Raw genomic sequence first — 13,299 nt, forward strand, 5'->3', positions numbered from 1 at the left:
TTTCATTGTATTCTGATCGTTATAAAACACTAATTAATGATCTATTTTCGCTCATTGCTACAACAATCCCGCTTGTGGCCACAATCATGTACATATTGGCGTTAAATTGTACATATATATATTCGAGATATATATTAATACGCTCATAATAACATCAAGAAGTCACCGACCAGCACATAGGATTGCCCGCCAACGCCAAATTCTCAGAATTCAATTAACGGAGATCAAAATTTTACTGTCCTGCCCGCCAGTTACCTGCTTCCATGCCTCATCGCATCTTCTCAATTCTTTTACTGCAAACTCATGCGGACGTCAAGTTACTATCTACCCACAGATTGGCGTTTCTTGAAATGCCAATCTTTCGATAGGTAAGACTGGAAACGCGTTTGGTCAACAAGGCGAACGTAGCGCGGAGTCAGTCATATTGGCAGCCACAGGAGCAGCTGTAACAGCAGCAGTAAACCGTATTTTGTTCGGGACGACCGCCGAGTCCGTAGTACCATCTAGCGTGTCATACGGTATCACGTTGAGCCAGCGTATGGCAACATGCGCCAGCATGGAACCGTATTTTTTATCATTGACCGCGACGAATACTCAAATGGCAACACGATGTCAACCTATTCCGCTTTGAACAAGGATTTATGCGGAATACCGATGAACGGAAACCTCTTACGGCTTACCGCCCCTACGAGTCACAGGCTGCCCGTGACCGTTCCTGCCTGATTCGACTGTGCAGCTCCGTAGTATTTAGCCAAAGTAAAGCACAGTCTGGTAGGCGAACCGCGAAATCAACATATTCAAAGCGGGATTCCCAGGCAAATTAATTAATTTTGCAGTAAATCATTGCATTTACATTCAGAGCAGATTTGACCGCGGAAGCATCGTTGATACTGCTGATGAATGTAACAACAATGGGCATGATTTTAGATGGACTTAGACACAACCCAACAGTAAAAAAAACTACAGCTGCGCCGTCTACCAGCGACGTAACATCCTCGTAACAAAAAACTATTCCCCCCCCCTCCCTCTCGCTCTCTCCCGCCCTCTCTCCCGCCCTCTTATTAGGCGGTGGCTCCCTCAATGTTGATTTTTTCGGTCGAACAAGAAAGCTGCGGAGTATTTCGAAAGAAAAGGGCCGTTGCGGACATGGCAAAGATTTCGAATCATAGACTGTTAGTTGAATTACGTCCCTTAGCAAAATACATAGATTCGCAAAATGCTGTTATTAATTGATATGTATACGTTCGTACACTTTCTAACCTAAAGCTGCGACCAGTAACAAGTGCAACTAGATATAGTGTTAGGGACACCAAAGCATATATGCACGCGTCGCGCACCATCGTAACAGCTGTGGCCTGAAATAGGCATGTATCGTGATCTAAGTGTCATTGAGTCGATTGGCATGGCTTTATATCAAAATCACCGATGACTAAAGTGCCGAACTTGTCCAATGAGACCCATCTAACATGTTACATGTTAAATACGCGTTAGTCTTAGACACCTCGATTGCACGTAGTACTGATGCATACCTCTAGCCTGAATTCAGATGTTTTGATGTGTATTTCGTTGCAATACCTTTCCCAAATACAGGGTCGACAAATTCAGGAAAAGCTTAGAAGTAACTTTCTATATTAGTAGACAGTTCTGGATACTTCTAAAATTCAATAGATGATATGGTAGTGATGTTAACAAATGTCGCTCACTTGTACCGAGCTCTGTACATGCTCGAGTTCATTTGCATCTCATTCGAAAATACTAGCAGCATAGATAACTGTGTTATTGACGAACCTATGCGCTTAGGCCAAGTACTAAGAGAAAAATTGTTCCGCACCCTGATCACATGTAGGACACCTACAGCAGAAAGAAACAATCTCGATACCTCGAATAAAAATACTCACTTCCTAACGATGCATTAATTATAATTTTTGCTTCTTTATGCCGTAGGATCGAACGGAGTTCGGCTTATTGTCTAGTGGCGTGCTGAATCTGACATCTATAATGAGCATTCAGAGCTACTAGATGTCCGTCAGGTAAATAATAGGAGCGGCCGACGTCGTCGATGTTTCTTCGGGTACGCCTTAATTATAAGTATATATAAGAAAGATGCATTATATTTCAAAAAGATATAAAAATACCAATTTAAGGTCAGTTGGGTTTGATGCATCGTCTGCTAGGCCTATAAAGTTTGTCCATGATTAATATTGATTCATACTTTTCGTTTCTTCAGCTTTGCTGGTAACGCTCGAAAGCTCCATAAATCCAAGTACAACAAAATATTCCGATATTGCGTCATATGCGTCGATTTTATAACATATATTTGGGCGATTTTCCATATGTTATCCAAGAGATAGGACCAAAGGGCGAGGAATATATATATATATATGCCAGGTAACTGAGCGGCTATAGGATTTAACCTGCGTATTGGTTGTCTTTACTAGATATCGTGTTTTGACCGTTCGACTTCTGCACATGAATAAACTCTACCGAATCGTATCTTTCTTCTCTGTTCTTCAAATGTCCCCGTCTTCTTTCCTGACTCGTTTTAAGGTCTGCATGTTATACCTTGTTCGGAGAATTTTTGGCAGTGCTCACTTGCGTTATGGCAATAGTGCAGTGAGCGAAAGGATAGAATCCTTAAGCTAGTTTATAGTTGCTTAGTGCGACCTTGAGCTGAACTTCGGTGTAGTTACTTTATTATTATACTGCTGTTAGTCGACCGCGATTATCCTTGTCGGTCTGTTTCAGTTAGCCATTGCATTATGAAGTTGTCCCTAGCAGACTACAGACATTAAGTTTTCAGCCGGAGAATTCGTGCAGAGAAGATTTAGCCCTACATGAAAGGTCGTAGACTTCAACAATTTCATACAAATATTATAGCGCCCACAAAACCAAACGGGTAAGTAACGATTTTACGGAATTTTCGATCGTTGCCTTTAAGATGATTCGTATTTGACTTTTGGAAAAAAATTAAATTTATTATGTAAGGAATAGAATTATTACTATTTGTTCGAAATAAATTTGATATTTTCTAATAAAATAATCCAATGTTCGTATTGTGGGTTGTTAGAACACATAGGGTGTGTGAGCGTTTCAATCAACATCCGCAGTTGCGATGACAGCCGCGGGCATTTCGAAGGCATCACCATTTGCGCACCGGCCTGGCGAACTATTAGTCCAACGGTCCGCGTGCATCCGCTGCCCACCATGGATCTGACACTGGCCGTTACATCAGAGCCCTGGTCACATTCAATCGTGGGCCTGCTACGGTTTAGCTACTTAAATTGCGCAGATATAGACTGTTATTGAAAAACAGACACCTCCCGCACAATAGCTCGGTGGGGAAGACACTGCCTCACACAAATCTTGCTCGACCGTTGCATCCCATAGATAGGCGCCCTGAAGCTCAGGGGTGGTGCAGCAAGCAGAAAAAGTGTTTTTTGTGGTTACGATAATACGGCCCGAACGAATCGCAATGCCAGCTAGCAAGATGCTGTCTGTTACCAACAAGGGGCCAGCCGGCCAGCCAGGTGAATGCTTCGCGATAGGGGGCACCATACGGAACCTAAGTGGCCTCTAACCTCACCCCACGTTCTCCTGACCTCCTTCCCTTTCAAGTACTTATGCCGGTACTAGCTCTGGCACAAATATTGCTGTCGACATCGATGGGAGTTTAGTAGAGTACTACACCGATTACTTCTCCTTGGGTTTTTTTCTTATTTCCGATACAGACTTCGCTTTTACATGATATGAAGTAAAAAAAGGAATACGGCTTGCTATGGGGTTTTTGTCGACAGATGCAGACTTGTTCTAGCACCGATCGTATGCTGCTACGGCTTAGCGCGGTGACTGTCTGGCCCACAAAAACGCCCCAGAGCAAGCGATCCCCAACAACCCACAGCCCGATAACGAAACTGGCCGACTACGGCAGGTGAGTTCCTCTAGTTGCCTCTAGTTTAAGGGTTAACTCGAGTAGTTCGGTCGGTTCAAGCCTCACGAGCCCCCTACCCGCCAAATCAACTCACTCCTTATAGAGGTGCCTCACCCCAGTCGAAAACTGGGAGAGCGCCCATCGTCAATAAGAAGGCCCATGGATAGATTTTCTAAGGAGTACCGCGTAGAGCAAAGTCAAGAAAACGAGAGCATTTGCCTACAGCGAACATAGGAACAAAGACCTCGGAAAGACTAGCGTCAGAACGATCCACCGAAGACGAATAAAAACTGCATAAGCTATCGCTTCTTATAGGCAGTGCAGATGATAATAGCCATGTTACTCTAATGGCTCTCTCCAGCTGGGCATCGACCTGGTGGTCGTCATCGGAGGTTCCCGTCCGAGAGAGGGCGGAGGTTCCAAGATCTAAAGACGGCATCGGCGCTTTCGGGCAAACCTTGCTCTCACTGCTGGACCGTATGCGATACAGTCTATCTTTTGCTAACGGCGAAATTAACTACGAGACTGAGACAAAGTGTCAAAAGAACCGACGTGAAACTTCCAACTTACAGCGTTGGAAACGACGTGTCGAGGGCCAACATAGGATATCCAAAGAAGACAAGCTGATTGGTATTTGAGCTGTATGTTCAGACGACAATTTCTACAGAGAATCAGTAAATTTCTCTTCTACATTTCTAAAATACCCGTAGTTTGACTGCGCACACATGCGCAGTAGATAAGGTAAAACATGTATTTTAATGAACGTAGGCCACGACGATCACGCGTGATGACCAGCAGATCTGTCCGAAATAGGGGAATAGCCTTGGCATACATTGGTATGACGATAAAGCGCTTCTTCCGCCCACGTAAATTGTCTGCAAATAGATAACAAGTACTGGGCTCAATTTTTAATTAGAAGAATATCGATGTCGCGAACGAGTAATTAAAAAATGTCCTTCAATACAGACAGGTCGACATATATCGAGCACGTAGACACCTACGAAACTTAAATCGCATCCACCCGTACATGGGACCGCTCAATAACTAATTAGTTTACAATTCAATATTTATTTTTCTATCAATAACGATAGCAAACAACGCCGTTGATTTGTCCTATAAACTACTCTGCTTTTGGATAGTTTATAAAAAATGTATTATTATTTTGATGAATTTTACAAAGTTTCACTGTTATTATATATTTACGGCTTTAAAGTGATTCCAGTCACTTGAAGAGGATAGCGCCTTAAGGCCTATGAATCTCGTCGACTCCATGAACTTCCCAGTGTGTTCTGTTTGATACATCTATAGATTTGTAATTATATGATCTGTTAGCAGTTGCAATACTTAAATTGTAAAAAAGTTTGATTTTTCATTTCTCTCTAGAACTATTCATTAGCGGTACGTTAGCATACGATCTACATGAGCTTGTCAGTATAGATGACACTGTACCTTCGTATCTGTTCCGTCGGTATAACTGTGGACAACAACATCTGGCATACCACATCCTACCACTGCAAATGACGAACGGCTTATTTGGCAACTTGCGGCGTAGTATAGTATTTCCCTTGCTTCGTGGAAATCAACACAACTCGGGCGACAGAGCGCGGCCAGCCGTTGCTCGCCATTGGCTTAGCGCGACGTTGCTGCCATCGGAAACGTCTATAGCGTTCGCTGTAGGCAATTGGCGTTCGTTTTCACGATGACGGCAGCCGTCTTTGTACGGATGTATAGTGCCTTGTTGCCTTCCTTCCTGCCGCTTTGCCCACTGATCCCAGTTTGCCGGTGGACCCGCGGGGCCAGTCATTCTTTGTTGGCATCCGAGTAAGCCTATGCTATGCGTAAGATCGCTGAGAACACGTAAAGGAAATGCGATAACGTGATAACAACTGACCGACCACCCGTTCACATACAGAGTACATCCGGTTGCTCTCCTCGAAAGAGATGATGGTGGCGGCGATGGTATCGAATCGGGGCCGTTATACGTGCGCTGTGGAACGTGCTGCACTCACAGCGTGTGGTCGAGTGCGGACGGCGCGGCGACCCATGCCAGCGTTCGATAGTGGCTTGGCAGGGACGTTGTAGCAGCAATAAATGCTATTGTCTTAGCTGAGAAGAACGATCGTGTGATCTGCTCAATATCGTTTGCTCAACATAGTGTAGATATATGTATACGGTATAGAAGATCTGTTCCATCCATCAAATGAGCCTGATCAACTAACTCCGGTAGCTTACCCCACAGAATTTTACCCCTGTAAAACAGTATGCACGTCCATATGAGACACGGACTAAATTCTATAGTAAGTTGAAGAGTGTTCGATATAATTTATATCATCATAACTATGGTGGGATTATAAAATAACTTCATTGTACTTTCACTAGACGAATTGATTGCCTTTGATGATGAAGATACTAATTTTGATGTTTTCATCATCAAAACTGACATCCAGTGATGAGCACGTTAATTTCAACTTCCATCCTCTTCTACCAATCAGCTTAAGAAGATTCAGCTTCAGTACTCTAATCCGAACGGGCCGTATTTACCATCGAACTCGTTCGTCCTTCTACGGTAATCCATTGTCATCATTTTTTTTCGCTAAAGTAAATATGTCAGGTTTTGCGTCCGGCGCCGTTGTTAAGCATTCTATCTAACGGCTAATTCACAGCATGAAATGAGGTGTGTCTTCTCGGATTCGAGCCTAAACCACTACGTGTCCCTCGAGTTTAACAAGCAAACACATTACACAGTACGCCATCGACTTCGGACTTCGAATCTCGTTACTAATGCTACCATCACTACCGTACCTAACGTCAGATTTTACAACGCCGTTTACTTTTCTGGTTATCTTTTTGCAGTCCTGTGTGTCTGTTTCGACGTTGTCGGTACAGACTACCTCTCGTTATAATCATCGTCAGCCTTATCAAAATTTATCCAACAACATCTTTCTATCTATCTATCTACCTACCTACCTACCTACCTATCTATCTGTCTCGATATACTCTCTATTGTTCTCGCATTGCCTTTCTGTCTGGCGGACCACCAGTGACGATGCGTACAATGTCGCCGATTTATAGCTGAATGAAAAGAAAGCTGAAATAGGAAACGCATGGCCCTATTAGCATTAGAGAACAGTCCAGCACAATATGGCAAGCGACAATGTGACAAATTACTGCGATAATTTCAATAATGACGACCCGGCTGAAGGCATTGTCACTCGCGCGCCCTCTGGTCCTGACGACTTTGTTTTCTCGGCTGCGGTTATGGGGGGGGGATAATCTTCTTCACCCAATTACTACGGCAGATGCAGTCACTAATAATAATAGTGGCGAAGACAAAGCAATGCATCTCTACCTGTGCTACAGATATCGTTCCTCTGCCATTCATTACGCGGTTGTTCCTGCTACTAGCCTACATGAGTCCGTATAGCGACTATGGATTCCTGACTGCCACTGGAATCAGCGGCGATTGTTGCTACGGCGAGCTGCAAAGGCCGCCAGTCTCCATTGGCAGTCCGCCATCCTGGTAAGTGATAAAAAAACGAAATGTCTACGGCCATCAGAGTACCGTACGATGCCATTCTGGCTCAACGTCAACGTGAGATGAGCTCAAGTATTGGCTATCATATCGTAACACCACGTACGGACCTTGCCACGGTTGCCGCTGTGTCCGCTAGCGGACACAGCAGTGCCCTGTTGACATGAGAGCCATTTCTGCCCCCACTACTTTTCCCCATAGGTGATGCAGCAAGCACACGACCCCTTTGCCTCGCCCATAGTGTGCCGCAGTTCACGCCGTGTCAATGGTAATTGGGGTAGAAGCTTCAGAATGAACGTGGGCGAAATCACCGTACGGCACGCACTACCGCCAGACTGACGTAGCGCACAAGAATGGAACAAAGCAAGAAGCGAATGACGACTCGAAAGCGTGGAACGGGTTGGTGATGAGCAAGACTGGGGATCAGCAGTAAATAAAAAAAGAACACGGGTAAGGGAAGCGTGCAAATAACAAGGACGGCAGCCCAAAATCGCAGCGACGCGTACATAGCGTCCACGAATGATCAGCTAACTCAAGACGACAGCGAGTTGGCAACGGCTGGCGAAATGGGTGGGTGCGTTTTGTCGACGATACGAAAGGATATCAGATTAAACGGAAATCCCTAGACATAGGACAAGATATTATTTTCCTAGGGGATCTTTGGTCGGGTGGCAGCCAGGCTTAAGTATCGCCTGGCTAAGCCTTAGCTTACTTCGAACTTTTTTCTACAGTAGAAAAAATATGGACCCTGTGTCAGCAGAATCGTCCGCAGGTTTCGTCGATGGACGAAGATAATGCTTAGCCATAGGCTGAATACACAGCGATAACTGAATCCAGAGGTGGAAAGTAACATATTTGTTTATAAAGTTTACTGTGAATGGTCCGCTGTTCAGAGCCTGTTTTAAGGATTAATAATAGAAACAATTGGAGACAGGGCAGTGAATCACCTTTAGATGAATGATGCGAGTCTTCTGTTTCGACCGTATTGAGAATTCATAGCAATGCTGTAAGGATATCGTAATCATTGTTTCTGCTTTGATTGGTCTTTGCTTTGAACTCGGTTGCCTGGTACCTGTCAAACAAAATACTGACCCGGTTCATATGAACAAAGTATTTACTACCATGTTACTTGTTTTCTCATATTTTTATCTGATGCCCCTTTTTGTAGGCTTCAATTATAGTCACTCACTGGGCCTTTTTTTTTTATTTCATCGTGTGCCATGTAGCAAAAAATATTTTTTTATAAGTACATGCTAACGAATTGCTTGATGTCAAATTTACCTAATGGCAATAGAGTTATTGCCGCCACAACAACGCGTTTCAATTTCAGGTGCCTGGCTCAAATGTGATTTCGTCTCTCGTTTATACGAACAAACATCGCAGTCTCGTTTCTCGCGGTGCTCGTTCTTCATAATATCGGTACGGCTGCAACGGGATGGGCAAGAATCGACTGATTTTCTGTGGCACGTTACGTGTCGTCGATACGCCTGAAACTGTCGGCCTTTTATATATTAATATCTGATCCGAGTTGGTATTACTAACATCGCGCTAAGTCAATAGTGTGTTTTTCCTACTGATGGGGCAAATTTAATATTGACAAATATTTAATTCACTGCTGTATTATCGATCCGTTTTATAACTGTGATTATGTCAAAATGAATAGGAACTGCCATTGCTCAAGCCTGATAGATAAGATAAAGGCCGAACGCCAAACTGGATGGATATGCCTTCTGCCCATTATAGTAAAGCTAGATATATTTGAAATTCTCCTTTAAATTTGTTGTATGAAGGCCAGGATTGATCAACAGCGAGTTTAGTTTGACTTGCAACCTTGGTTTCAAAGGGCGCAGAGAGAGTTTCCGTGCGGGACTCCTGCGAGTCTGTATTGCCGCACATTAACGATCTGATTGACGGAGCAGATATTCCTTTGGCAGTAAAAATAAACCCAACGTAGAATCGGCCAATGATGTTTTCATTTCTAGGTACAGCCAATAAACTAGGTAGGATATACCTAAGGATTTTCTGTTTTCTAGAGTACATGTGGTCGCTCGAGAGCCCGGAAGTACTGCGATATTTTCGCCGAGTGTTGTCTGTGTACTCAACGACTTGTAGTTCTAAACGAATGCAAACGTACCGGACACCCAGAGGATTGCCTTCTAAAGAAGGACAGTTTTTGACGTTCAGCTAAAAAGAAAAGTAGAGTTTGAGTAGGCTTATTTTCATATACTCTATCTAATTTTTAGACTGGTCCGCATCTCAATTCAAATGTTCGAGCAGAAATTGCCTAGCATATACTGTTTTGAAGTCGATATTAGCGAGGGACATAAACAATGCTAACCCACGTCATAAAGGAACCACTCTTGTTTGGTCCTCACGGCTAAAGTTCATCAAGTAACTTGTATTTACTTAACGAATAAGTAAAAATAATTACGTCACTGCAATACGATCATTCTAGATAAGCAGATTTACTTTAGAGTTCATTTATACAAGAATCTCGGACGATTCCATGCAAAACCGCGAGCTGAAGTACGCCGATTGCCACCTGGACATCCAAAATCAGCTATTCTCACACTAACGCATGTCCATATACACTCACACAATAGATTTATATCTAAAAAAAAAGTAAAGATATGTTTCTGTACGGAAGGCAAAATATATCTGTACCAAATAGACGTATAGTCGAAATTTCGGACATGAAATGTGTTGCCTACTTTGAGTCTATCGGTCAGGCTCAGTCGGAATACAAAAATGGATCGTGTATATATAGTTAATGGTCTAAGATCTATATCGGATCTGATCGCATTATGTGGTAGGTCTCTAAGCTCGTTTAAGCGCTACTTGTCCAACTATTGTATATTCGACTGCATAAGAACCGATCAGAAGTTTCCCCTATGGAACCGGTTAATTTAGTTGCTTGAATTGAATAGTCTACGCGAAGTGGTCGAGTTTTTTTTCTTACGAAATTATATAGGAAAACTAACCGGGTACAAATATGTGCATCGTTTCTTATAAATAGAGTGAGCTCAAGCAACTACGTACTGTGTTTTCTACACGTTATTGACTTCAGTCATGTCGGTTTCCTTTTATTCGTAAGGGTGATCGGCGGTAGACCTTCGACCTCGTTAAGCTGAAATCTAAATAGAAAAAAAAAAGTAGGAGATATAATTGTAAAAAAAAACAGCCTACACCCGTGTATAATTTGACATATATTTCAGAAGAAGTAATTATCTGTACCACTGTACACTATACGATATGTTTTCAGTCGATTCAGGAACCACTGACTGAATGGGTCGTCTCAATATGCGGCTCGTATTGAAGAACACATAAATTGCATCACAATCTAAATGAGACAAAATAGGAAATAGGTAGGAAAACAGCTAATAGCTAGATATGCTTGATTTCTATTTTTGCTTCAATGAAGAGATTTTTCCTGAATTCAGGTAGCTTTCACATCCGTCTTGTGCATCAGTAACAGTTGCAGGACAGAACAGGATCAATCTTTAGCTACACCTAAATGGATATAGTTTATGCGTTTGTGGAAATTTTTTTTCCAAAGAGATATATATTTATATTAACCTACACAAAACAGAAACGCGTTTCAGGACGGTGCAACTTTTTCCAAAGGAAATCACGCTGTTCAACCGTCGCTGAACTCCAACAGAGTGTTTATATTTATTATATATATACACCCAAAATAATAACTGTCGTAACTTTTCTCCAGTTCGGAAGAAAGATTACTCGGCAAGTGGCCTTTCGATCCGAGGCGGCGACCAGCAATGTTGTTAATGGCTCACCGTATCTACAAGCAAAACCACCCCCAACAGCTACCAATGCTACCCCCTTTTCGATAACTCTTCTTGCATTCTAATATACTATATTTTATAGGCCATCCACGTGAATCGAATATCTGCGAGATTTAATGATTTAACGATGAAATACTTCTTAGTACAGATGCTAGCGGAAACACGTTCCTTACTCTCATTGATTATTGCTGTTGTAGGACAATACTCGTTCATTTTTCGGCCATGGCCTGTTTCTGATTTCGATGTATTATCCAATAAACGGGTGAACAACGTGGGCACATACTGTTCACATAATACCACACGCATACAACATAATGACCACTGCCAATGTTCACAGACGGTCATTTCGTGCTGTAGTACAACGTAGCATCGGCATTGCTTGAGCGTTGATCCGACGTCCGGCATCCGACGACACTCCGGAAGCGATTCGGTAGCGGTATCAAAACAGATCCTCACTTCACCACTCACTAGGCCTCCCTGAGCCTAGGCCATTGTATCACAACAAAAAAAAAAAGAAAAGGTTTACCTGGTTCCCGGTCATTCGATGAGCCGGGAATAGACCTGGTCATTGGATGCGCACGAAAGACTTCACTCGTTCGTGACACTGGCCAAACACCGCCGGTCGCCCACTGTACATTATAGAAAGTTTCGATCGGTCACCAGGCGCCAAGGCTAGCTAACTGAAACGTTCTAGCTCAGCGTAGAGCGTTCATAGCACACCTATTCTACAACGCTCTTGTTTAGTGCTGCGTTGTAAACCCATCGCCAAATAGCTGTCGGTTATTTGGGTTATTTTGGCGCTCGAATCGCTTTTAGCACCGGTAGTAGAGGGGGTGGCGCTGGTAACCGGGAACGAACCTTCAGTGCACGTGTGTCACACTCAACAAACATTGCATGCCACTCGATTCGGCCTGCTTCTATACAAACCGCATAGTATCCGGCTTGAAAAATCGGTAGACACACATATACTTACCTGATGGAGCTACAGTGGTTCAATCCCAGTAAATGGGGTCACTTTGGGGCTACGATTTGCCGTGTCGCTTTACCAACGATGTCTTTAATTTTCGGTTTGTGCCCCGGACGCAGTGTTATTTGGGTTACGTACGCGATTCTTCCGATTTCTGTTCGACTCTCGCAAACGGCTACATAAACAGGGCTAAGAAGTGGTATGGAAATACCGGTGAGACAAACGTTTCTAAATGTGTCGAGGTCCCGTAAACTCAGACCGGAGGCCGTGACGTAGCTAATAATAATATGCTTCAGCAATTTATGTTCGTTTTACTTAGTTGTATTTTATGTATACCATGTATATGATGGTTTTGATATTTCCATCAATGAGAAATGTGTAAATAAACAACGAAAATAAAAGATACAACATGAAATCCAATGTCGGTTTGCATAAGGTTAGAGTACAGAAGATAACTGAAACGATGATTTTTAAAAACAACTAAAATTGGAGGAGCTCTATGTACTAGATTTTTAGCGTGGTGGGTTTTTAGAGTAATGTCTATGCTTCGTGCATATTGGGTTTAGTATTCTATAAATGCAACCCGCTATTCCAACAGACGAAACCTTGAGCTTCGGCATAGTCATGTCGAAAATGGATGTGACCAGTTGATAGCTTGTTGAAGCGACAAACAACGACAGCTACAGATGGAAACCTTTTAGCAAAGTTTGATACTTGAGTCGCCAACAAAACCGCCCGTAACCTATTCGTACAAACAAACCCCCCGCTGGTTGTTAATCGACAGTAATTAGCGAAATTTTCGAGTCCGACAAACTGGACTAGATCCTATTGGTTCGACATGGCCACGACACCGTCGAAATTCCTGTCCACTCGCCTAGGGTGACCCTTGACCCCCTTTGTCTCGCGAGCCTGATATTCGTCGAGTTGGGCACCGTGCTGTTCACCTAATATCCACAATATTCATACTCAACAGGGGCTTTCGCAGCCTGCTACTGTCAATAACGAAGCTGTCCATCAGGTTAGTTTTCTGTAGATTGATTCTGCCCATCTGCTGAAAGATATTAGCCGC

At 43.1% G+C, this 13,299-nt stretch overlaps 2 long non-coding RNA genes across 3 annotated transcripts; one reads left to right on the top strand and one right to left on the bottom strand.

Moving 5' to 3' along the window:
- The first annotated feature begins 1,085 nt into the window (after positions 1-1,085).
- Positions 1,086-9,424, top strand: LOC111269930 (uncharacterized). Of its 2 annotated transcripts, none has more exons than XR_002685999.2 (4): positions 1,086-1,172; positions 1,945-2,071; positions 2,746-2,896; positions 8,791-9,424. It is a non-coding gene; the product is annotated as an uncharacterized LOC111269930 (long non-coding RNA). The 2 variants fall into 2 exon arrangements; XR_015314733.1 differs by having other exon boundaries at positions 1,092-1,364.
- On the bottom strand, positions 8,863-11,968 carry LOC111269934 (uncharacterized). The gene is made up of 3 exons (XR_002686004.2): positions 11,790-11,968; positions 10,500-10,594; positions 8,863-8,953 (listed from the first exon to the last, which is right to left on the bottom strand). It is a non-coding gene; the product is annotated as an uncharacterized LOC111269934 (long non-coding RNA).
- Between the last annotated feature and the right edge of the window lie 1,331 nt (positions 11,969-13,299).

Source organism: Varroa jacobsoni, unplaced genomic scaffold (genome assembly GCF_002532875.2).
Source record: "Varroa jacobsoni isolate VJ856 unplaced genomic scaffold, vjacob_1.0 scaffold_1424, whole genome shotgun sequence".
Lineage (NCBI taxonomy): Eukaryota > Metazoa > Arthropoda > Arachnida > Mesostigmata > Varroidae > Varroa > Varroa jacobsoni.